This window comes from Rosa rugosa, chromosome 1, assembly GCF_958449725.1.
Source record: "Rosa rugosa chromosome 1, drRosRugo1.1, whole genome shotgun sequence".
Taxonomy (NCBI): domain Eukaryota; kingdom Viridiplantae; phylum Streptophyta; class Magnoliopsida; order Rosales; family Rosaceae; genus Rosa; species Rosa rugosa.
Window position 1 is genome coordinate 53,514,220 of NC_084820.1, and position 24,914 is coordinate 53,539,133.

A 24,914-nucleotide genomic window follows, 5' to 3' on the forward strand; every position below is an offset into this window, starting at 1 on the left:
TTTGGATCTCCATGAAACCAGCGAAGGACCAAGAAAAACACAATAGCCTGTGGTTGATCGTCTAGTAATCGGGCAGCCTGCCCAATCTGAATCACAGTAGGCCCGCAGTCTGAAATCACTTGTTGAAGAGAAAAACAAACCTTGTCCAGGAGCATTTTTAAGATAACGTACAACACGTAGAGCTGCTTCCATATGAAGTTGTCGAGGCTGATGCATGAACCTACTTAATACATGTACAGAATATGTGATATCCGGCCGCGAAACAGTAAGATATATCAATCTCCCGACTAGTCTTCTGTAACGAGCCGGATCCTTGAGCAGGTCACTTTTGTCAGACAATTTTAATCCTCGTTCCATAGGAGTGTCAACAGGGGCTGCTCCCATCAACCCTGTATCCTTAATGATTTCCAATGCATATTTACGTTGGGAAATAAAAATCCCATTTCTAGAAGCAGAAAACTCAATTCCAAGGAAATATTTCAAGTCCCCAAGATCCTTAATACGAAAATGACTATGAAGAAATTTCTTGAGTACAGCAATACTCACAGGATCATTTCCAGTAATTAGGATGTCATCAACATATATTAAAAGAGCAGTAAAGGACTTGCCTTGTTTTCTGGTGAACAAAGAGTAATCAGCTCTGGATTGTACATAACCAGCGGATCGAATAGCTTCAGAGAACTTTGCGAACCATTGGCGAGACGCCTGTTTCAGACCATACAACGACTTATGAAGTCGGCAGACCAAGTGTTCCTCCCCATGTCTCCGAAGCCCTGGCGGTGGAGACATATAGATTTCTTCGTGGAGATCCCCGTGGAGGAAGGCATTATTAACATCCAATTGGTGAAGGGACCATCCACGAGCTGCTGCCAAAGCAAGTAAACAACGCACAGAAATAATTTTGGCAGTGGGAGAAAAAGTATCCTGATAATCAACACCTTCCACTTGTGTGAAGCCCTTGGCCACTAAACGAGCTTTATACCTTTCGATGGAGCCATCAGAGCGATGTTTGATCTTGTACACCCAACGGCAGCCAATCGGGATCTTGCCGGCTGGAAGAGAAGTGAGAGTCCACGTGCCATTAGCTTGGAGGGCCTGCAACTCAGACCGCATCGCTTCCTGCCACTCAGGATGGGCGGCAGCTTCCGAATAGGATCGCGGTTCGGTGACCTGACTGATCTGAGCGATGAATGAGCGATGTGCAGGCGGGTAGCGGTGATAGGAGACATAGTTGGAGAGAGGATAGCGAGTGCCCTTGTGTGGACCTGGAAACAAAGGAGATGACCGGTCGGAGGGTGAAAGCGTGACCTGAGAACAGAGATAATCTCGGAATTTCACCGGTGGGGCGGTGGTGCGGCTGGAGCGACGAAGAGGCTCGGGAGCAGGGGCGGGTGGGTCGGGTGAGGGTTCTGGTGAAGACGCCGGTGAAGGCGAAGGTGACGGAGAGGAGGGAACAGGTGGTTCCGGTGACAAGGATGTTGTGGCTGAGGGAGAAAGGACGATGGGTATGGCAGGAGATGGGAGAGGTGAGGCTGCTGTGTGCTCGGTGGATTCGAGAGAAGTGCCAGGTGGAATAGGGGCAGAGTCAAACATAGGGTCAAGAGATGGAGTTGGGTCGTGAATGGGGAAATGAATTGGGCCAGATGTGTGGGCCAAAGGTGAGGGAATGGGGCTGGATTCTACAGATGCATAAGGGAAGGTGTTTTCGTGAAAAACTACATCTCTACTGGTGAAAACTTTTCGGGTTGTTAAATCAAACAGTTTGTAAGCCTTCTGACCAACTGGGTATCCGATGAACACACATTTGATAGCACGAGGGGAGAATTTATGAATGACACGAGGGTTGGTAGCATAAGCTAAGCAACCGATTGTCCGAAGGTGAGAAAAAGAAGGAGATTTATTATAAAGACGTTCAAAAGGTGTTTGGAAAGAGAGAAGAGGAGTGGGGAGACGATTAATGATATGGACTGCAGAAAGAACACACTCCCCCCAAAATTGGGTAGGGAGTAGTGCATGGAATTTGAGAGCTCGTGCTACTTGCAAAATGTGACGATGTTTGCGTTCCACTACCCCATTCTGTTGAGGCGTGTAAACACAAGAGTGTTGAAAAACAACCCCATTATCTTTGAAGAAAGATTGAAGTGAAAGAAATTCTGCACCATTATCACTTCGAAAAGTTTTAATACGAGATGTGAATTGAGTGGACACATAATGAAAGAAATGTCTTAAAAGTGATTGTGCTTCATCTTTGTGTCTCATCAAAAATATCCAAGTAAAACGTGTGTAATCATCCACTATAGTAAGAAAGTAATGAGCACCAGAAAGAGAAGGGTTTTTGTATCGACCCCAAATATCACAATGAATAAGATCAAAAGGTCTTTCCGATGAAATGGAACTAACACCAAATGGCAAGCGATGTTGTTTAGCCAAAGGACAAATAGGGCAAGCATCGATAGGCTGAACGGAAAGATTTAAGAAGTTTTTAGCAATGAATTTTAACGGGGAATGAGAAACATGACCTAAACGGCTATGCCAGAGATTAGTAGAGGAGGTTGTGAGGTTGCAGGCTGGTAGATGGTTTGGTGATGAATAGGAATTGGTCAAGGTTTTCTTCGTTGCCAATGCTTTTAAATAGTATAATCCATCACGCTGCTTACCCAAACCAATCATCCTCCTTGTAGCCAGATCCTGCAAAACACACCAATATGGGAAAAATGTCACTGAACAATTCAAGCCCCTTGTCAGACGACTGACCGATAACAGATCAACTTTGAATGTAGGCACACATAATACATCAAGCAGATAATACACAGAATTCAGAGGCAATGATCCTTTTGCAACAATTTTAGCCTTTTCTCCGCTAGGTAATAACACAGAAGGCAATGAACAATTTTTACTCTTATGCGAAAATAATTTAGGAGATGAAGAGATGTGATCCGTCGCCCCGCTGTCAATGATCCAGTTGCGGGAAGCGATCTTAGATAAACCTGAAGAATAGGACTGATTGGGCATGTTGCTCTTAACTGCCATGGCAGCCGAATGTGATTGAGGACTAGAAGAATCATCAAATCCTTTGTGATTCAAAATAGCCAAAACTTGCTGAAGTTGTTGCTCGGAGAGAGGATTGCAACTGGAGGAACCGTTTTGCCGATTAGATTGATTTGGTCGATTATGTTGATTGAACACTATCACCAAGGCTGGATGATCAGAATGATCAATGAAAAATGATTTGAAATTTTGATTTCCCATGGAGACGAGATCGAGGATTGTTGTACGAGATATAGAGTACAATGGAATGAGAAGAAAAAATTTGTTGCACAGGGGACAAGGTGCAGCGGCTATGGAGTCAGGATTCTAGTCCTGCTTTGATACCATGAAAAAGAGATATTTGGCTAGAATAGATTTTCATTCATTCACGGTGAATAGATATACAAGGAGTGACTCCTAATTACAAGGTAACTATTCCTACAATCAAGCTACAGCTACAATTAAGGAACTACAACCAAGGAATACAAATATTCACAGATATACATAGATCATGCTTATCTCATACGGAAGATATGCAAGATTAACTTTCTAACAGACTCTTCACATTTCTGATGTGGGATTCCAAAGGGCTCTAATTTTTAAGCCACACTTCTCCAACATTGATGTCAAGGTAATGTGTACTAGAAGGCAAGTTAAAACCTTTATTAGGGTTTCTCTTGTAGCTTCATGTGCATATATTAATCTTGGGTTCACCAATCATCTTCCCAAATATAGGGTTGATATCATATATTTTCAGGTTGGACGTATGACACTAGTAGTTAATCATGGACATATATAATTTCATTTTAACTAGCTAGCTTAATTTTCATGTGAAAAATGTTCAATACTTTTACCGTGACGGACTACAAAATGCATGAAAGTTAGCATGTAGAAAACTAGAAATAATATGCAAGCACAATATGTAGTCACTTATATGATAGGATGGTGGAGAAAACTGAAAAATCATCAAATTTCACACAATGTAGTTGGTTTAACCAAATTTCTGAGTTGATTTTTCTAATGAGGTGCATAGAGCGAGTTAACTTATTATAATATAAGAAAATAAATTTAATTTTTGCGTTAATTATCAAATAATTATTGATTAATGTGCGCTCACGCTATAAAGTACAGAGCGGGACATGATTTAACTAACTTGTGCATGGTGTGTGAAGGTTAAGATGGAAAAAAGAAAGAAAATGGTGGGCAGTGACGATCAAAAAAGAAATCCGTGATCCCTTCACTATATCTATTATTTTTAGTAAGGCATCACTCCCCAAGTCCCTAATTACATGCATCAGACCAAAAAAAAAAAAGTCTCTAATTATATGCAGGCATGACGATCCTATAGGATGGCAGTCCACAAACGCTTTATGCAGACCGGAGACAAAGAGTGCCGGCTCAAGGTGGTGCTTCGACTTGGGCTCGATCGTTCTTCTTTTTTCTGCCAATGAATAATTTGTCGTTTATAGTTGTGTTGGGCTTAACTTTTCACTCGTTGGGTAAATCAAGACTTTGGCTCTGAATGTAATGTATACCAAATCAGAAATCAAACTAATATATGTAATGAAATGTCTGCTCACCTAAAGGAAAAGTTTTTAAGGGACTGTGAGGGACAAGTGAATCTGACGGCTGAAAATAAATGTATAATAATTTGTCGTTTATAGTTGTGTTGGGCTTAACTTTTCACCCGTTGGGTAAATCAAGACTTTGGCTCTGAATGTAATGTATACCAAATCAAAAATCAAACTAATATATGTAATGAAATGTCTGCTCACCTAAAGGAAAAGTTTTTAAGGGACTGTGAGGGACAAGTGAATCTGACGGCTGAAAATAAATGTATAGTTTTAAGTTGTAATAGTTTCTGTTTTTATATTTAATACTAGTTTTAAGTTGTAATAGTTTCTGTTTTTATATTTAATACATCCAAGAGATGCATTTGTCCCTCACTATCCCTTAAAACTGTCTCTTAGGTGAGCAAATAGGAAGCTAATCAATTATATGGTAAGTAATTGCTCGTAATCAAAAAGAAATTTACAAAATATACACCTACATAATAAGGATATACAAAGGACAAAATACTGTTTACTCTCTATACTTACAGGGAGTCGACGTTTCAGTCCCTCGCCTTTTAATTTCACTTAAAAACCCCCTAAACTCTCCAATTTCACACGATTAGTCATTACCGTCACTTCTCCGTCAAATTCTCCGTTAAATTGCTGACGTGGCACCATTTTCATGCTAAAATGTCTATTTTACCCTCACTAACTATTTTTTTTTTCCTCTCTTTTCTCTTTTTTTTTTTTTTTTCTTTTTACCCATTCTTCTTCCAGCTCTCTCTCCTCCTCTGTTTATCTCCCTCTTCTTCTTCCAAAAGCAAACCCAGATCTCTCTCCAAAAACAAACCTAGTAAGTGAACTAACAATCATCTCAAATCTGCAATCGAAAATCCAACACCACTCAAGAACAACAAAGCCAAACTCAACAAAATCATACGGCCCAACCAGATTCTATAAAGTAAATTTAAAACAATCATAGAGTTTCAATGGTCAACGTTTGAGGAGAATGGAGAACTAGATAATTTTGAAATTGTGTTTGGAATTTTGGAAAGTTAGCAAAGAGATTAGGTCTTTTAATTGTTTCATCTCAATATTCTGCATGTGTACAATATTTTTCTGTCTTTTTGGGTAAAACGACTCTAGCGCTTATGCAATATTAATTTCATACGTACAGATTTGTTCTTTCAACTCGTATTGCTTACTTATACTGAAGCCTGCTTCAGTCCCTGTATCAAGTATATTTGCATCAATCTTGTAAATTATATTTGCATCATCCTGTTCTGCTTGTAATTCCGGTGGTTCGAAAATCTTCCTCTAGCAGGCCTCCAAGTGACATCGAGTATTCTTTCGTCACATTTATGTATCTATCTACTAGTATGGATGTTTGTATCTATTTTGACTTCAACGAATCTTTTAAAAATGCGACGTGTATAATATTTTTGAAAACTTACTAAACTATACTGTTAAATAATTTTTTTTACCACTGCCCTCTAAACCCAACTCAAAACGCTAAAAATTTCAAAACCCAAAGCACAAAAACCACCGCCATGGCTTCCTGACCCGCCGCGTCTCCCGCCATTTCTCGTCAGACTGAAACGACGACGTAAATGAGGACAGTAAAGAAGACGATGCCGACAACTATGATGAAATTGGGTATAGTAGTGACGATGGGAGTTTTTCGAAAGGTGGTGGTGGGTGGTCGAAAAGAGAGGAGATGGAGGCGGAGGCGGCGGGTATTGGGTGTTTGGCTCCCAAAATCAGTCTGGTACAAACTGTCTCTTTTGAATGCGCGAGCGTGCCAGCACCGTGGGGTGCAGTCATCGGGGCGTCCCTTGACCTGACTTCTTCTCAAACGATGTGGACAAGGAGAGCACCAACCTCGTCACAAGGTTCTTTTCTATGCCTTTCGGAAAATGACTTTTTGCCTTACTGGTAAGGGCTTTGATTGTGGTCTCTTTGCGTTCACCGAATCGATACCCAACGTTGTAGGTTGAGCAGAGCAATCACCGGGAAGTCTGGAGAAGCACGGGTTTTGCTAAAGCGTGACTTTAGCTTCGCTGGGTTGCGAGGGCGTTACCCTTGCTTCGCTGGAAGTAACGGTGGCAGTAGCACTAACAGTCGGCTCCTGGGAGACTGGGACTGGAAGCACGGTCGCCGGGTTGGTTTGGTGGCACTGACAGTCGGCTCTTGAAGAGACTGGGACTGGAGTGTGGTCACCGGTAAGAGAGGCTGCTCCGGGGAGACTTGGGCAATCGTAGAGATTGATTGAAGAGTTGTTCGTCCTTTGTTGTATCGCTTTAGCCTCTATATATAGGCTGCTTGTAGATTCTCCTTCCAAATATGAATGAAATACTATATTTTAGGCCACAGTTATTGGCCTTTGAATCAAATCAAAACTCTTAATAGTTAAGATATATATCGTAGTCAATGAAAGATTAACTCTGTTGTAGCAATCTTCTAGGCAAGGTTAATTACCTTTTAGAGTCCTGGACGTAATCTTTCTCTTCAGCAAACTGTTGGATATGCATGTATATATGTTCATATATATCTTCGCGACTTGGCGAGGACTCCTCACGGGGACTCTACAATCATCAATTGCATGGGCAAGCATTTGGTCGCTTAAATATGATTGGCTGGTGAATGATGGCTCACCATGCTATTTAATTGCATGAATACTCTTGAATATAAGTGGAGAAGGACAGCACGTTGCCATGTTTAATTGCATGGGGAATCTTCCTTACTTGAACCATGCATGAGCCACCATTCATACATCATATATATATATATTCCTCTTTGACCACCATCAAGCATGATTGCATGCTTCCATATATGCCATTGCACATTAATTGCATGGGAATATATGAATATTTGCATGGGCACGTTATTATTTTCTCTTGCATAATCTTGGTAATCAAGCATACAAATCACCATTAATTATCAAATATTTGATAATTAAATAGTAAATCGAGGAATATCCAGATTTACTTCAAGATTGCTTGATCTTCAAGTAGGCTTTATTTAGCCTCTAAACAATATATTCCGAGCTTGTCGAAAATATAGGCTTAGGCCACCAATATTGGCCCGATTTCTTCGAGTCCCCCTTGTCGGGAAAAAATGTTAATTTTGGATTCAAACATTGGGTACAAAGTGGTTGGGCCGCTTGACAACACTGATGGTGGGGTTTTCAAGCCCTATGAGCCCGTTTTCGCTGTCATTCAGGTTTGGCTACATCATTTGCATTTGCAATTTGGATCAAACTGTTAACATGGTAATGGGTTGTCATTGCATTTGTTGTTGTAGATTGGTTCGCATCAGTTTAAAGTTAGTAATGGGGACTCCATTTTCACTGAAAGATTGAAGTTTTGTGAGGTCAATGATAAGGTAGGTATGTACGTTTTAAGTGCTAACGTCGATTGGTGCACTTTCACGTCACATTTAGCATTGTGTATATCACCTTGCTATGAAAATCTGATCCATGGACAAGATTTGAATAGTTAAGCTTTTGCACTTTAAACTTTACATATATGGGTGCTTAGTTTTAATGCTTGGTTTGCTTGTCTACTGCAGTTGATATTGAATAAGGTTCTCTTGGTGGGCACAACTCACAAGTAGTCAGACAATGATCGGCAGGCCAATAGTTCCAGATGCAGCAGTTCATGCAGTTGTTGAAGAGCATGTAAGTGTGCCTCCTTTTCATTCTTTTATTCCTCGTGTGTGCGTGAGTGTGAGTAGTACTAACTGTGCATTTTTCGCACAACCAAATGGGATTAGAAGAGCAAAAGAATAAAGTTTCCAAATGAAGATGAGGGTTCTGTAGCCAACTCTGGAGAAGAGAGTAGAGAATCTAGCTTTATAAATGTATGAAACATCGACTAAATACTTGATGATTGAAGTGGGATAACAATTTGACTGGCACTAGACTAAAGATTTGTAACTCGTTGTTAGATGTCTTTGCTCCCTAAAATTTGGAATATATATATATATATATATATATATATATATATATATATATAGATCCTATCCAGAGCAGAGCTCCGCTTTGAAAATTAACGTGTGAAGTTCGAGTTTTTGGTCCCTTTTCGGTCGCACATCCACATCTCGACCGTTCAGTTTTTAGGTACTAGTGTATAGATCATCTCTGCAAACTTTCAACCAAAATGATGATCGTTAAGGCATTGATAACTGCCTTAAAGCTAGTACGGTTCAGGTTGACAGATTCAGTCCGTCCATTGGTTTAAGCGAGTTAGATACCTTAACGATCATCAATTTGGCTGAAAATTTGCAGAGATGATCTATACACTAGTACCTAAAAACTGAACGGTCGAGATGTGGATGTGCGACCGAAAAGTGACCCAAAACTCGAACTTCACACTTTAATTTTCAAAGCGGAGCTCCGCTCTGGATAGGATCTGTATATATATATATATATATATATATATATATATATATATATATATATATATATTTCAGATATTCCCTTTTAACGCTGGCATTAGATGCAAAGGTACTTATTTTTAAGAAAAAGAGGAGAAAGAATTACCGTCAGACCAAAGGTCATCGCCAGGTATGTTCAAAAATCCCTTGTCTAAACAGTTGTAATGTGCTTGTTTGGGTACATTGATAGTCATTTTTCTTGGAATTCTTTTGCGGGTGTTTGGCTCCAAAACCAGTTGGCTTGCAAACTGTCTCTTTTGGGCGAGTGATTGCGCAGGCGTGCCAGCACCGCGGGGTGCAGTCGTTGGGGTAGTCCCTTGACCTGACTTCTTCTTCAAGCGCTGTGGACGAGGAGAGCACCAACCTCGTCATAGGGTTCTTCTCTAGCCTTTCGGAAAAGGACTTCTGCCTTACGGATAAGGACTTTGGTTGTGGTCTCTTGCGTTCACCGAATCGATACTTAGTGTTGTAGACTAAGCAGAGCAATCACTGGGAAGTTGGGAGAAGCACGGGTTTTTGCTAAAGCGTGACTTTAGCTTCGCTGGGTTGCGAGGGCGTTACCCTTGCTTCGCTGGTAGTAACGGTGGCGGTTGCGCTCGCAGTCGGCTCGCTGGGAGACTGGGACTGGAAGTACGGTCGCCGGGTTGGTCTGGTGATGCTGACAGTCGGCTCTTGGAGAGACTGGGACTGGCGCACGGTCACCGGGTTTCAACAAGGTTGAAGGTTTGCTCCGGGGAGGCTTTGTAATCGCTAGGATTGATTGATATGAGAGAGGTCCTTAATCTGTCCTCGAAACCTGGTATATATACCTAGGGTTTCGACCGCTCCTTGTCGTAGAAGGATTATTGACTGGAGTTTCCTAGTCAATCTCTATTACTTGATTCCAATAGGACTTCGCTCTCCTCATGGATTCCGGAATAGGCGGAGTTGTAACCCACAACCAAGTATGTTTATTTTTGGGCCGCAGGTATCGGCCCGCTGTGCTAGATCCACTGAAGGATATTGCCAAAATTACTTTTGGGCTCAAACATTGCCCCCCAGGCCTCGAAATCAGGCCCATGAAAGTGTAACTGATTGAAGGGGACTAAAACGACGCGTTCGATGCTCGAAACGATGTCATTAATGAGGGTTGCGTCTTTTCACTCGCGAAACGCCTTTTGTCGCATCGTTTCCCTCACAAAATCTCTTATTTAAATCCGCAGCCACTTCAGACCTGTCACATCAGAAACTCTTTTAGTCTCCTAAACCCAGAAACCCTCTTTTGCACACATCCTTCTCACAGAAACCCAGAAATGGCTCCCCCGAAAAAGATGGTTATCGACCAAGAAGAAGAACTGAATGAACAGGCTGCACGCTCTTGGGGAACTGGGATTGGCGCCAGCCTGATTCTCCAGACCACCATCAAAGACCTCTGCTCCTCCGACTCTCGAATAATCATGCCGGACTGGGCCCAACGCCGCGAGATGCGTTCCCGGCCGACGCTATCGCCTTTTATGGTCTACCTGTTCGCCGCCCCATCCCAGTCCTCCGAAGGACTCCTGGGGATTTTACCAGTTGGAGTGCCCCTAACCATCGATCAAAAATAGGGCATTGGCCATCCTCCATCAGTGCGGAAGAGCTTTCTTGGTACCGGGAAGCACGCGCTCGAGATCTAGCCCGCTGGAACGCAGCAGGTATCACCCATACTATCGATCTTTGTTTTCGTCTTCCGCGCGGTGGCAATCGTTCGCCACTCGCTGCCTTTCTTTGTTTCTGGAACACTGCTACCAACACCTTTGATTTTCGATTTGGCCAAATGAGTGTCACTTTATTGGACATTCTCACCATTACTGGCCTACCCATTGATGGTGAACCCTATCTGCATGGCCAATTCGACTCTGATACTTTCACCTCCACCATGGCCCAACATGGTCGCGGTGCCCATAACAGCTCCTATCCGCGGTGGCTGGCCTATTACCGCCAGGAGCACAATGCGACTGGCGGGATTGCATTCTTGGAGTACTGGCTCTGTAAATTTATTTTCTGCACTTCCTCCTGTAAGCCCACTGGTGCCTGGACTTCTCTGGCGACGGCCCTCTACAACGGCCACCGTGTGGGACTAGGACAACCAGTATTAGGTGCCCTCTACCGTACTTTGTATCAAGCCACAATGCATCCCTTTGAGACTAGCATTTCTGGCCCCTTTTGGATCCTTGACTTCTGGATTCAAATTTACTTTCCATACTTTCGTCGCGACGACATCCCATTGCTTCCACCTACTGACCAACTCTTGGGTCGATGGCTCAGTCGCGGCGAAAGATACACATCCCCTCCTTATTTTGAGTGCTTCACATACTTGTACTTACTGCACGAGATGCCGTACTGCGACTTAGTGCTGAGTAGAAGATTCCCAGCTCCGCTTGAACATGGATTCCTCCCTGGCGCCTCTCGCTACAGTGATCGCGTGCGCTTGGCTTTTCGCCGCGCGATCTCCTGTTCCGACATCAGGATTGCCGCTGACGAACTCAGTTATGAGCTCTACACTCCCAACCATTTCGCTCGTCAACTTGGTCTTGTCCAATTAGTGCCATTCCCTCTACATGATGCTTGGAACTACAACACTTCTTGGCGTAGAATTGGGCCCCTTTCTGGGCCTCCGCCAGCACAAAGCACGCTCGCGCTAGTTGATCTTCCTGACTGGGCCAAAGAGATTGACTCTGTGGACGCGACTGAGGAAGGATATGATGCATGGTGGGCAGAAGTCTCTGTTAACTGTTGGCGGCAACAGCACGATGAGGTATTCGCTGCCATCTTCGGGGAACTGCGATATCCCTACGCCGCCGACGTTGATCAACTTGCTCGCATCCCTGAAGACGCTGCACAAGCTCCTCCTCCTGCTGCTGAACCGGCTCCGCGGCCCGCGCGAGCCCCACGTCAGGCCCAAGCTGGTATCGTAATCCGCGAACCCCTTCAAGAGGTAACTAATCTTGACTCATGTTTTGTCCCCTTTGTTCTTTTATCCCTTCCCCTTTAAATTCAAACTTTGTTTTTCCAGGGGAGCGCGCCACTTTCTGGCAGTCGCGCAGCCAACGCTTCCCAAGCCGCTGGCCGGTCTGGGAAGCAAAAGGCAGTAATGGTAGAGCCTGAGGACAAAGAATCCTCCTCTAATGATGATGACATGCAAACGGTAAGAGCCCTCTGTTTGTACAAATCATGCTTCCTTTACGAGTCATACCTAATCCCCTGCCTCTAACAGATCGCTGCTCTCTCGGCTCGGAAGCGCGCTCGTTCTGATCCTCGAACTGACCTGTGGGCAGAAGATGAACCAATCGCTGACCGACTGGTAAGACACAAGCACACTAAGCACTTGTTAGAAATTTCTTTTCATTCTGTGCGACTCTGTAACAATCCTCATTTGCAGGTTCGCCACAGGTCCTCGAGACATGCTGAAGAAGGATCTTCAACTGTTGGTGAAGGCACATCTGCTTCCCAAGCTCCAACGCCAACTGTTGTGAACCACTCTCCACCTCCTGCGGGCGCTGTAGATAATGCACAATTGGCCTTGATACCAGTGCAGATCATAGATGATAGCTCGCCGGAGGCTGAAAATAGAGTACTGCCACTAGACGCACCTCGCGAGGAACCAAGCGACGTTCCTGTCCTGGAACAGATAGCGCCTGAATCAATTCCTGTTCCCAGCGAAGCTAGCCCAGAGACAATGCTCGCGATCATTGTGTATGAGCCCCCAATCGAAGAGGTATTCCCCCTAACCAACTATTTCATCATTATTTCCTGGTTCAAGTATTCTGACAATGTCTTTTTCCAGGTTCCAAACGTCGTTGGAACTGGGGACGATGTAATCGGAGTAGTAGAAGCAGAAGCTGCTGAGCCTGTTCCTAACGTGGTTGATCAGGAACTTCCTCCCCCTGCCCCCCAAGTCGCTGAAGCTGAAGAATTGGAAGACCTTCCTGAACCAGCGCCGGAGGTACCTGAACCAGTGCCAGAAGTACCTATCGCTGAACCTCCTGAGGCCCCTGTCGCTGAGCCTCCTACTCCCTCTACTTTGGAAAGGTTAGCTCGTGTACTTGAAGTGCCCCCCCCTGGGGTCGTAGATGAAGTCAGAGAAGGCCTTCGCCGCTTCCTGGGCCCTGACATCTTGATTCCTGGTGCGCCTGTGAGGGTCTTAGAATACTTGAGGGTGCTCCTCCGCGAGGGAGCCATCACTGAGGAACAATTCCAGGAAATCGATCAACTGTTGCAGGATCTTCCTCAAGGGCTCAACGAGCGGGCAGTCGCGAATGCGCAGGCCAGGCAAACCGAAATGCATTATCAGAACCTTACTCAGCAAACGGAGACCGCGCGCGACTTCTTGGGTGACCAAGCTAACCTCATCAGGGAACTGACGCTCGAGAGGAACCACTTGAGGTCCCAAATTAAAGCCTTTCAAGCCCGGTTAACCGATGTTACTGCTATACTCGTTCATGCAGAGCCTCAGTTGGAACAACCCCTCGCTGCTCTCGAGACGCTATCCCAGGAACTGGCTCAGGCACGCGTGGCAGCCCAACAAGCCGCACAAGCTGCTGCGGACGCCAGTTTTCGTTTGGACGAACTCTTCCTTCGCCTGACCCATGCAGGCCGAAGACTTTTGGGCCCCTAGAATTAGGCCCATATTTTGTATGAACAATATTATTATTATTATTAACTTACTATTTAGCCCACTTTGCTTGGCCCAAATCATAACTTATTCTCTCAAACGGTTCAACGCTTTAAGTTGCCTTTATTGCTTTAAAACCGTTTGAAAAGATTGAAAAGATAATCTCGAAATGGAGCAGTTACCTCCTTGGAGACTGCCCCGTCTCCCACGCGCCTTCAATTACCTTCATTTCCGAGATCTTCGCATTTAACCTTGTTGATACGCTCATTGATGACAGTGAGAATATCACAACTGCCCATCGTACGGTTGAGGCCACTGAGATTGGCGCTATAAATACCTGCACTCTGGAGAGATGATAGACACAAACGCAATATGGCTTTCCCAGAAATAGTATCGCAATCTCTACTTCTCTTTCTCCAGTTTCTACGATCTTCTCCTCACGATATCAGCCTTAGCCTCAAACCCCTAGGTCTTATGGCTTAACCTCAATACCTGGGTAGGTCTTATGGCCTAACCTCAGGTCCAACCTCATGTCTTTGGTCTCTGGAAGTCGCGGTGAAACCCACCGGTTTCATTTAGACCAAAGAACATGTGGTGCTCCCGTAGCGGCGGAACCCGATTCTGAGGGGTCTCCTCTCTCAAACTGCCCGCGTGGAGCAGGAGGAAGAAGGGCGGAAGACCAATATGGGTCGCCTGTTCTTGCTCCGTAGCCTGCCTCCAGGGTCTGACTACGTGACTTATGTTTTTCCCCTGGAGGTAGATGTGGTTGTGAGTTGCGCTTCTCTGTGAAGACCATCTCCATCCCGGAGGGTAATCCAACCAAAAGGGTCGTGATGGATTATTTCCTTCCTTTTGGTCCGGTACAGACGGTAGCGGCTGCAACTCGAAGCAGAGGAGACATGTGGGTGAAGAGAGGGAGAGTAGGAATGCCCGAGCACAGCCCCTTTGCTGCCACAAGATCCAGAAACTCTCAGTAGATCTGTAACTTTATGGTTTTTACTCTAAGCCACTTCTGGCCTTGTAAACCGCAAATGTAATTATTTTGATTTGCACTTTGTACTGCTTTTGGCAGCAAAGCCACTTTATGAATGAAAGTTTTTAACACTTTTTGCAAATCAAAGTATAAAATAAGGCCTCAGGTATAGGCCATTACATGCATTCTTAACACCATAATGTCAAAGAAAAGAAACATTGAAATTGAACATTTTTGAACGAAAAGCCTCAAATAAGGCCTGAATGTACAGAGTGTTGCCCCCCTAGTATGCGTAGGTGAAGCAAGTACAGGATACTAAGGCCACAGGAAAGGCCTGAATATGGATGAAGCGAACCTGGGGAGACTAAGGTTGCCCCCCTGTCTGAGAAGAAGGTTGATCCGGTGGATCGTCAAACTCCCAAACACTAGGGTAGTATTTCTTCAGGAAACGCCCGTTAATGGGATTGCGGTGGAGGTCGCCATCCAAATCTTTGAGGTGAAAGGCCCCGCGCTCCAGAATGCGATGAACAACGAAGGGTCCTTCCCATCGCGGAGTCCATTTACCGCGACCGGTCAACTTCTCGCCAAAAGGCAAAACAGCCTTCCAAACCAAATCACCCTATTTGTAACTACGGCCACGTGTCCTCTTATCATAGGCGCGAGCAATCCTCTGCTTTTCCAAAACTAAGTTGTCCAAAGCTGCCAAGCGTTGCTCGCTGAGATCCTCGTGTTCTTGCCACATCGCCTGAACATAGTCTTCCCCGATCAAATGGTGCTGATCTTGGACGCGCAGAGACTGGACGTTGATTTCCAATGGTAAGATGGCATCATGACCGAACATTAGCGCATAGGGGGTCGTAGCAGTGGGATTTCTCTTGGAGGTACGATAAGCCCATAAGGTCTCATACAACGTCTCGTGCCACTGTCTAGGGTTTTCAACAAGCATCTTCTTGAGCAAGGTGATAATGATCTTGTTACTGGCCTCTGCTTGACCATTGGATTGGGCATAATAAGGTGTGCTGTGGACGAACTGGATGCCCAAGTCCGTGACAAGTTTCTCTACCTCGCCGCCCATAAATGTTGCCCCCCTGTCTGAGACCAACACTTCTGGAATACCGAACCTGCAAATAATATTCTGAAAAATAAACTGGCGAATGATAGCGCTGGAAGCTTCCTTCAAAGGTTCAGCCTCAACCCACTTCATGAAGAAATCAGTGGCTACAATGATGAACTTATGCTGGAGCGAAGAATGAGGGTGAATCATCCCAATCAAGTCCAAAGCCCAGCCTCTGGCAGGCCAAGGTTTAATAATAGGTTGCATGGGAATATTGGGAATGTGCTGCACTGGACCATGCGCCTGACAGTCTTGGCAACCTTTCGCGAACGCGATACAGTCCTTCAAAATGCTGGGCCAATAATACCCATGTCTTCTGATAAGCCAACGCATCTTGGGGCCTGCCTGATGGGCTCCACACACTCCTGCGTGCACTTCGCGCATCAACCTCTTGGCTTCGCGGCCATAGACACAGCGAAAGTCTACGCCATCTTCCCCACGTCGTCGCAGCTCGTCACCTCTGAGAAAATAATTCAAGGAGAGAAAACGAGTCTTCCTGTCTGCTGTAGGGTCTGGGTTCTTGAGGTAGTCAATCAGCAGTATGCGCCAATCGACGTCAATAGGCTCGAGAACCGCGACAACTGGATCATCCGGTGGGTCAGGCCGCGCGAGCCACGAAGGCAGTGTGCGGCGCTCGACCTTCAGGATGCGCTCGCGAACGCCATACTTCAATGTAATGCCTGTAGCCAATTGAGCGAGCTCATTGGCCGCAAAGTTGCGTTCACGGGGTATGTGCTCCAAATCTGCCTCCTCGAATTGATCCAGAAGCTCAATGGCGCGATGCAAATAGGGTATAAGCAAAAGGCTTTCACACTTGTACTTTCCTTGGAGCTGATTGATGATAAGCAAAGAGTCGCCGTGTACCTGAACGTCCCTGACTCCCAACTCTAGCAAAACTTCTAGGCCAATGATCAGGGCCTCATACTCTGCTTGATTGTTTGTACATTTGAACTCCAACTGGAAAGAATAAGAGAAACGATCGCCCGCTGGATTCTCCAGAACAATCCCTGCCCCTGCTAACGTTTCCGTTCTTGAACCATCAAAGTACAGTATCCAGGGCTGCAAGGAGACTGTGGCTTGATACCGAATAGCGTATTCTGGGATGCGCGCTAAATCTGGCCGAGTTATGGTTACAGTTGCTATCTCTAGCTCCTTCACTACGGGGATGTCCAAGGTAGGGTGGTGTGCCAGGAAATCTGCGATAGCCTGTCCCTTTACTGCCTTTTGTGGCACGTACTGAAGCGAGAATTCAGATAAAGCCAATACCCATTTGCCAATGCGGCCTCTCAAAATAGGCCGCGACAGCATGTACTTGACCAAGTCAGTCTGAGCGATGATGCAAGTGGTAAAGGACAACATGTAGTGGCGCAGCTTGCATGCTGAGAAGTACAATGTGAGACACAACTTTTCCATTGGAGTGTACCTTGTCTCGCAGTCTGTGAGTGTCCTACTAAGATAGAATATAGCATGTTCGACACCATCCTCATCGTCTTGGGCGAGCAGGCTGCCAATGGAAGCCTCAGCTGCTGAAATATATAGTTTTAATGGGAATCCAGCCCTAGGAGGAACGAGCACTGGTGGGCTCGCCAGGTAGGCCTTGATTTTATCAAAAGCCTCTTGGTGTTTATGCTCCCAGACGAACTCGCTCTGGCCCTGTAGCTTCAGCAGAGGAGAGAAGGGCTGGATCTTACCTGCAGAGTTAGAGATAAAGCGTCTCAAAAAGTTGATTTTACCGAGCAAACGCTGCAACTCTTTCTTCGTGCGTGGCGGAGACGCGTTGATGACGGCGCTCGCTTTATCTTCAGGGACCTCAATTCCCCTCTGATGGACAATGAACCCAAGAAAGTCTCCTGCTTGAACCCTAAAAACGCACTTAGCGGGATTCATTTTAAGCTTGTGCTGTCGCATGCGCTCAAACACTTTCCTGAGATCTGTGATGTGGTCCCCTCTTTTCTGAGATTTGACAACCACGTCATCAATGTAAACCTCCAAAATCTTTCCAAGGATGTCATGGAAGATCAGGTTCATGGCTCGTTGATAAGTCGCGCCAGCGTTCTTCAGTCCAAAAGGCATAACCACGTATTCAAAAACGCCCGCGAACCCAGGGCAGCGAAACGCGGTTTTGTGTCTGTCTTCTTCGGCGACCGGAATCTGGTGATATCCTGCAGTGCCATCCATGAAGGACAATAATTCATGTCGCGCAACGGCGTCGACCAACATATCCGCGACCGGCATGGGGTAGACATCCTTAGGCGTAGCAGTATTAAGGTCTCTATAGTCTACGCAGACCCTCATCTTGCCATTCTTCTTGCGGACAGGCACTATGTTAGATAGCCACTGATTGTATTTGGCCACCCTGATAATGCCTGATTTATGCATTTTTTCAACCTCCTCCTTGACGAGGATTTGAGTCTCTGAATTCATTCTTCGCGGCTCTTGTTTCACAGGCCTCTTGTCAGGGAGTGTTGGTAGCTGATGGCAGACCAAGTCCGGTGACAGGCCAGGCATATCCTCATACTTTTCCGCAAAGCAGTCCTTGAATTCTAGTAATAAGTCAATAAGCCTCTGTTTCTCGCTAGGCTCTAAGTAAGCGCTGATAGCCACTTCCATAGGCTCATCTGCTGTTCCGAGATTGACTTTCTCGGTAGGATCTCTGACCTTAGGAGGCGTGTCGTCCAACGCTGCCGGAGCGAGCTGGATTTCTACCTCATCCTCTTGTTCCTGATCAGAGAGTCCCTCTTCAACGATTTCCAAAGTCGCGATTTGCTCATAGGCCTCTTTTTCCACTAGATATGATGATAATCTTTCATGCAGCGAGTGGAGGGCCTCTATCCCTTCCTCTGGAAGGTCGTAATCCATTAATCGTTCAAGGGTTTAGGCACAGCGTGGCCAGGCCTTTCTAAGCCTTCTTTTGCGAGCGTAAGCCCCCACTGTGCCAGTTCAGAGGCCGTCACCCCTGTGGGGCGGCCTTTGCTATCGATGCCACTGACTTGCAATGGAGCGATAGGCTCCAAGTAGTACCTGGCATCTACATAGTTTGCGGATACTGGGAAAGGACGAGGGTCCGCTTTGATCACCTCAGCTTTGTTCGTCTCCCTGTTCCACATAATAAGTTCCTGATGGAGGGTTGACGGAACACAGTAGCTCCGGTGAATCCAATCCCTGCCCAGGATAGCGTTGTAGGCCGCATAGCAGTCTGTCACAAAGAAAGCGTAAACTCCCTCTGCTGGACCTACCTTGATACGCAAGAAAAGTAAACCCAAGGTTTTTGTTACAGTCCCCGCGAAGTTCTTGAGAGTAAGAGACGTCGACTGGATCTTCTCCTTCTTGATCCCTAGCAGGTGCATGGTCCTGGTAGTAATGACATTAACAGCAGCTCCGGTATCAACCATGATCTTGCTTACTTTGGTACCGCCAACTTCTGCTGTGATGTATAGAGGTCTCATGTGTTGGACCGTAGCAGGTGTCGGCCTAGTGAAGCTCATGAAGAATTCTTTACTGTTGGCGTCCTCTGTTTCCAGAAAGACAGCCTCTTCAACAGGTGCCGTGACCGCTGACGTGATCTGCAAAGGCTGTGTATTACATTCCTCAACTTCTACGCATTCCTGAGCAGCGACCGGCATTGCATACCGCGCTGGAAGCACATAAACCATATTGCAGGACGTTTCGAATTCATCTATGTCGTCCTCCAAGTTAAGCTTGGGTTCGTGGACAGGGATATCCGTGTTGAATTGTTTGACCAACCTGTCCACTAAGGATTCCTCGGTGAGGCCTTTTACTTCACATTGTTCGAGCTCTTGAACCACTGAAGCTTGTTCAAAGGAATCTGGCTTTAGTTCCCTAGCAATGTCCGCCTTTGGGGGAGCGACCACCAAACTCTGGACTTTCTTAGGTCTCCACTGTAAAGTGTCGGTAGTCTTGTCTTTGCCCCCCAGTCTCTCGAAAACCGAGGGTTTGGCTTCTGGTTCCTCGCGAGACAACCTGCGCCTGACGTGTGGTCGCCTGGACGGTGAGCTCTCCTTTCTGGCCAGCGGAGGTGTTCTCTCCTTGGTAATCCTACAAAAAACATTGGGCTTAGATGCCCCAGATTCTGAGCTCGCTGGCTTTCGCAGACTGCGAGGAGCCACTAATGGCTTGGCAGCGAGCGCTTCCATCTCCTTCTGATACTGCTCAGGAGATTTGACCAACTGTGAAGGTTTGATCAGGCCCTGGTCTAAAGCCTCTAGCGCGCGCTTGGCTTCACCAAATCTGCGCTGCAGTTTTCGCTTCTTGGAAGGACTTATCTCCACTGCCTTCCCCTTCTCCCTGGTGTACCACTTTCCTTCTTTGATGGTAGCGGTTGAAGCTGGTGGTATGTAGGGCTTGGTCAGAATGTCTTTGTGCTTGTTCGCGACCTTTTCCTCCATCTTCTGGTCAGCCGTAGCTGCCTTCAGCTTCTTGAACAGATTGGAGTCCTTTGGCGATGCAGGCGATCCCATTCTCTCCTTTTCTCTTGGGCTGGAAGGCTGGTAGTGTCGTGATGGCGAAGCCCACTTAATGGGCGGGAAAGAGCCAAAACGAAATGTCTGCTCGACCTCTTCGTGCGGCACTTGGATGCCACACTCTTCTTTGCACCGCGAGCATAACACTACTAGCGAGGCTTGACCAAATGGTTTAGCCTTCTTCTGGGCAGGAACCTCTTTAGGCTCTGTTTCTTGTCCTTTCGTGGACAAATCCAGAGTTGGTTTCCTCTGGTTCTGCTTGGTCCAGTTCACATCGACCATGTTAATCCCAGTATCAGGAAAAGGGTTTAGGTCAACAAGCGCTGCTGCAGTTACTGGAGCTTCCACCTGAAGACTACCGTTGTTGAGCCATACCTGAATCTGGTCCTTGAGCTTCACACAATCAGCTGTATTATGGTTCCACAGGTTATGGAATTTGCAGTACTTCTTTCCTTTCAGCTGTTCTGGTCGAGGAAAAGGTCCGAAGTCGGTCTTCACCATCTTCGCGGCGATCATCTCATCTAGAATCTCGTGTGCCTTGTTGGCATCATATGTATATGTCGCGAATTCAGGTTTAGTGAAGGCCATCGATTTGAGCTTGACAGGTTCCTTGGAGATTTTCAATTGCTTTAAGGCTGGGTTCTTTCTCCCTGTCAGCTCATAAGCGGCGATGTCGCTTTCATCTTTCTCCTCGTCCTCCTGGGCCACATCCTCACTGTGATAGTGGTAGTAAGGATCATACGTAGCCGGCTGGTAGCTCAGGGCCGCTACAGTGCGATGTTTCCCTGGTACGTATGTGCCTCTGGACGCATTCTTCCTGGCGTCAGTTTCTCTGAGGAGGTGTTCGAAGCTTCCCACCTCTGTGATGAGCTCTCCCATTGACTGGATCATGCTGCCATGCTGCTTCTTTCGCTGGCGAGGCTCTAAGCCCTTGATCGCCAACTTGATCAATTCTTTCTCTGGCAGGATCACATTCAGCTTGGCCTTCTGAATCTGGAAGCGCTGAAGATAGGCCACAGCGGACTCTGTGGGTTGTTGGGCCATCTGGGTGAGAGAGGCCAAGTCTACCTCAGGTTCTGTGGCCCCGAAAGTCTCCCGGAAAAGCTTTTCCATTGCAGGCCAATCTGCTACAGTTCCTGGCCGCAATTTGGAGAACCACCTGAAGGCAGCTCCTGAGAGAGAAGTGCCAAAAATCCTGCACTTGAGGATGTCATCGTTCTGGTACTGGCCGCATTGTACCCTGAACCTAGCCAGATGGGTTGCCGCATTCTCGGAGTCTTCCCCTGAGAAAGTAGCAAATATAATATTCTTATAGCCCCTGGGGAAAGGCGCGAGCATTATATGCGGCGGGAAAGGTCCCTCATAGATCCCATCCATCTGGGTCCTAGGGTTAGCCTGTCTAATCATCTCCTCTACCTCATCTCGTCTCACATATTCTGGACCCGGAGGCGGAGGAGGTGGTATGGCCGCTGCATGGCGAACAGGCTGCACAGGTATTGCTTGGTTTACAGTCGCTGTCCCTTCTCCTACGTGCACAACGCGGGTCGTACCTGGCTGCTGCAGAGTTACTGCCGGTATGGGCATCTCCTTTGCCAGCGCTGTTATCCTAACCGGATTACCAGCCTGGTCAATCCCATAGTAGCTTCCCGGCAGCTCTTGATATACGTTCTCTGCCCCGTCGCTGTCGTATTGAACGAACGTAGAATCGGACGAGGTTCCAGCGCCCTTTGAGGCCTGGTGCTTCTGCCTGGTAGTCTGCCCACCTGAGGCAGTACCTTTATCTTTGCTGCCGCCGATAACTAGCGCTTGTTCTTTGTTTTTCAGCGGCGTGGCAGCAACGGTTGCGGCAGGTATAGCAGTATGGCTGCTAACCTTCTCGCGCTGGTTCGGTGGCAAGTATTTGCCCGAACCGGATGGTTGGCCAAGAGAACCAAGGATAGCATTGGGATCACCCAATGTCTGGTTTAATACCTCCTTAGCCTGGTTCAGCTCGGCCCTCTGCATGGCAACCTCGGTTGCGAGGATCTCTCCATCTTTACGGAGACCAGCCATGTCAGCCGTTGTTTGCTTCGTATGGTTCGCAATGGCCTCTATTATTCCTTTCTGGCGCTGGTTCTGCTCTTCTGCGATACCTGAAGCATGGGCCATCAAAGCATTCTCAGTCTGTGAGATTTGCTGCTTAGTTTCCTCAGCTTGTTGGGAAATACGCTGGTTTATCTCGCGTATGACCTGGTCGGCTCTCGCATTATCCCTCTCAAGGTCAGCAGCTATTTTCTTGCTGTGGTTTTCGATGTTCTCCAGGATAATTGCAAACGCGACCTCGGAGGAGGCCCCTTCTGGGATAGGCTTCGGAACGAAAGCCTCTCTTTGCACTCTTGTCGCTGCGTTGGAGCTAGCGACAGTGTCAACCGGCTCGTTGGCCTGGTTGTTAGTGACAGTTTGACCCTCAGCGGCGGTCGGGCGATTCTCTCCTTTTCCCGTCGACATCTCGGTTGGATGGGGATGAAGAGCGAATCTTTGAGTCACTTGTTGCTCAGAAAGACCACGACAATCCGCTCGAGAATGCGGCTTGTAACTGGAGGTCTTATGCTTTGGGCAGTTAGCGTAAACCTTTTGGTAGGGGTTTTCGCTTGACTTCCCAATGGCTACGTTCACGAAGAGACACTAGTTTGGTCCCACTGGGCGTGCCAAAATGTTTGGCTCCAAAACCAGTTGGCTTGCAAACTGTCTCTTTTGGGCGAGTGATTGCGCAGGCGTGCCAGCACCGCGGGGTGCAGTCGTTGGGGTAGTCCCTTGACCTGACTTCTTCTTCAAGCGCTGTGGACGAGGAGAGCACCAACCTCGTCACAGGGTTCTTCTCTAGCCTTTCGGAAAAGGACTTCTGCCTTACGGATAAGGACTTTGGTTGTGGTCTCTTGCGTTCACCGAATCGATACTTAGTGTTGTAGACTAAGCAGAGCAATCACTGGGAAGTTGGGAGAAGCACGGGTTTTTGCTAAAGCGTGACTTTAGCTTCGCTGGGTTGCGAGGGCGTTACCCTTGCTTCGCTGGTAGTAACGGTGGCGGTTGCGCTCGCAGTCGGCTCGCTGGGAGACTGGGACTGGAAGTACGGTCGCCGGGTTGGTCTGGTGATGCTGACAGTCGGCTCTTGGAGAGACTGGGACTGGCGCACGGTCACCGGGTTTCAACAAGGTTGAAGGTTTGCTCCGGGGAGGCTTTGTAATCGCTAGGATTGATTGATATGAGAGAGGTCCTTAATCTGTCCTCGAAACCTGGTATATATACCTAGGGTTTCGACCGCTCCTTGTCGTAGAAGGATTATTGACTGGAGTTTCCTAGTCAATCTCTATTACTTGATTCCAATAGGACTTCGCTCTCCTCATGGATTCCGGAATAGGCGGAGTTGTAACCCACAACCAAGTATGTTTATTTTTGGGCCGCAGGTATCGGCCCGCTGTGCTAGATCCACTGAAGGATATTGCCAAAATTACTTTTGGGCTCAAACAGCGGGAATTAACCAAGTTGAGGATTATTGATATTCAAGGGATTCAGAAACCTGAACCTGTAGTCACCGAAAAACCTTTAAAAGCACCTGGTAAGAAGCCAGAAAAGGTTGCAGTTGCTGCATAGGAGAAATATTCCCTACGGTTGTTTATTGGTAATAATGGCACCCCAGTCATGGTCTTGTGCCCAAAGGTGAGAATGTTAAGATTCCTGAATTGCTGCAGGTACATCTTGGGATGTCATATGAAATAGAAAGCTTACAATGGAATTGGATAGATATAGGATTGGTGACATAGATTTTGCCCATTTGTATTATCTGTATTTCGTAGTGCAAGTTATGAAACCTTGAGCTGAATGAATCGGTTTTGTTCCCGGATAGATAATTTCATTGTCTTGAGGAATCTTTCTGTTTTGCTTTTGATGCTTGAGTTTTGCCGAAGCCAAATTCATATCATGCAAGCATTGTAACATGAGTGAAATTCTTGTGCCTCCAATCGATTTGCAGATTTTCAAGTTGCATCTATTTATCATATCTAATAGATCACACTCAAATTTACTGTGCTGCATCAGGCTCTTTCTTTGCTTAAGCATAATCGGTGACAGGATCAATTGATGTCTTATACATGACCCGTTGAACTAATCTCTTGCCTTCAATTTGTATGTGAAACATTGGAAAACCCATTTGGGTGGGGGGAAAGCTTGAACCATATGTCACCACAAAGACATATTCTCTTTACAAGGTATTGATGTTTAGGCTGATGGGCTAGGAAGCTCAGGAATGAGGATGAACAGGTATGATAAGCCTGTTAAAGACTTGTATACTGACTATACTCCTGCTAAATAGGTGATGGCTGTATTTGGGTTAAGATTTTTGTTGTAAGAATTATCATGCAAATCATCACCATAGAATCATAGATGTAGCATGAAATATATAGACCCAAAAACGAATAACATAAAATAATTTGCACTGGTGTAGTTGTGCAATTGTTTGTCTAATGGTTTTTATTCTGAGAATGCTCATACATACCACATGTGAAACATCTTATAAATAGATAAAGTGACATTGTTGTTCAGAATGAAGAGAGCTAGGTTCCTTAGAGCTCAGTTCTGGAGAGATCTGAAAGATGTACGTATACATTGTGACTGCGATGTAACTGAGAATACGTACTGTGCTTATTTCATTTTTTATCTG

The 24,914-nt window shown here is 46.2% G+C and overlaps 1 pseudogene; it reads left to right on the top strand.

Annotated features, from left to right (window-relative positions):
* Nucleotides 1-6,177: 6,177 nt before the first annotated feature.
* Nucleotides 6,178-24,893, top strand: LOC133730551 (large ribosomal subunit protein bL21m-like; annotated as a pseudogene).
* The last annotated feature ends 21 nt before the right edge of the window (nt 24,894-24,914 follow it).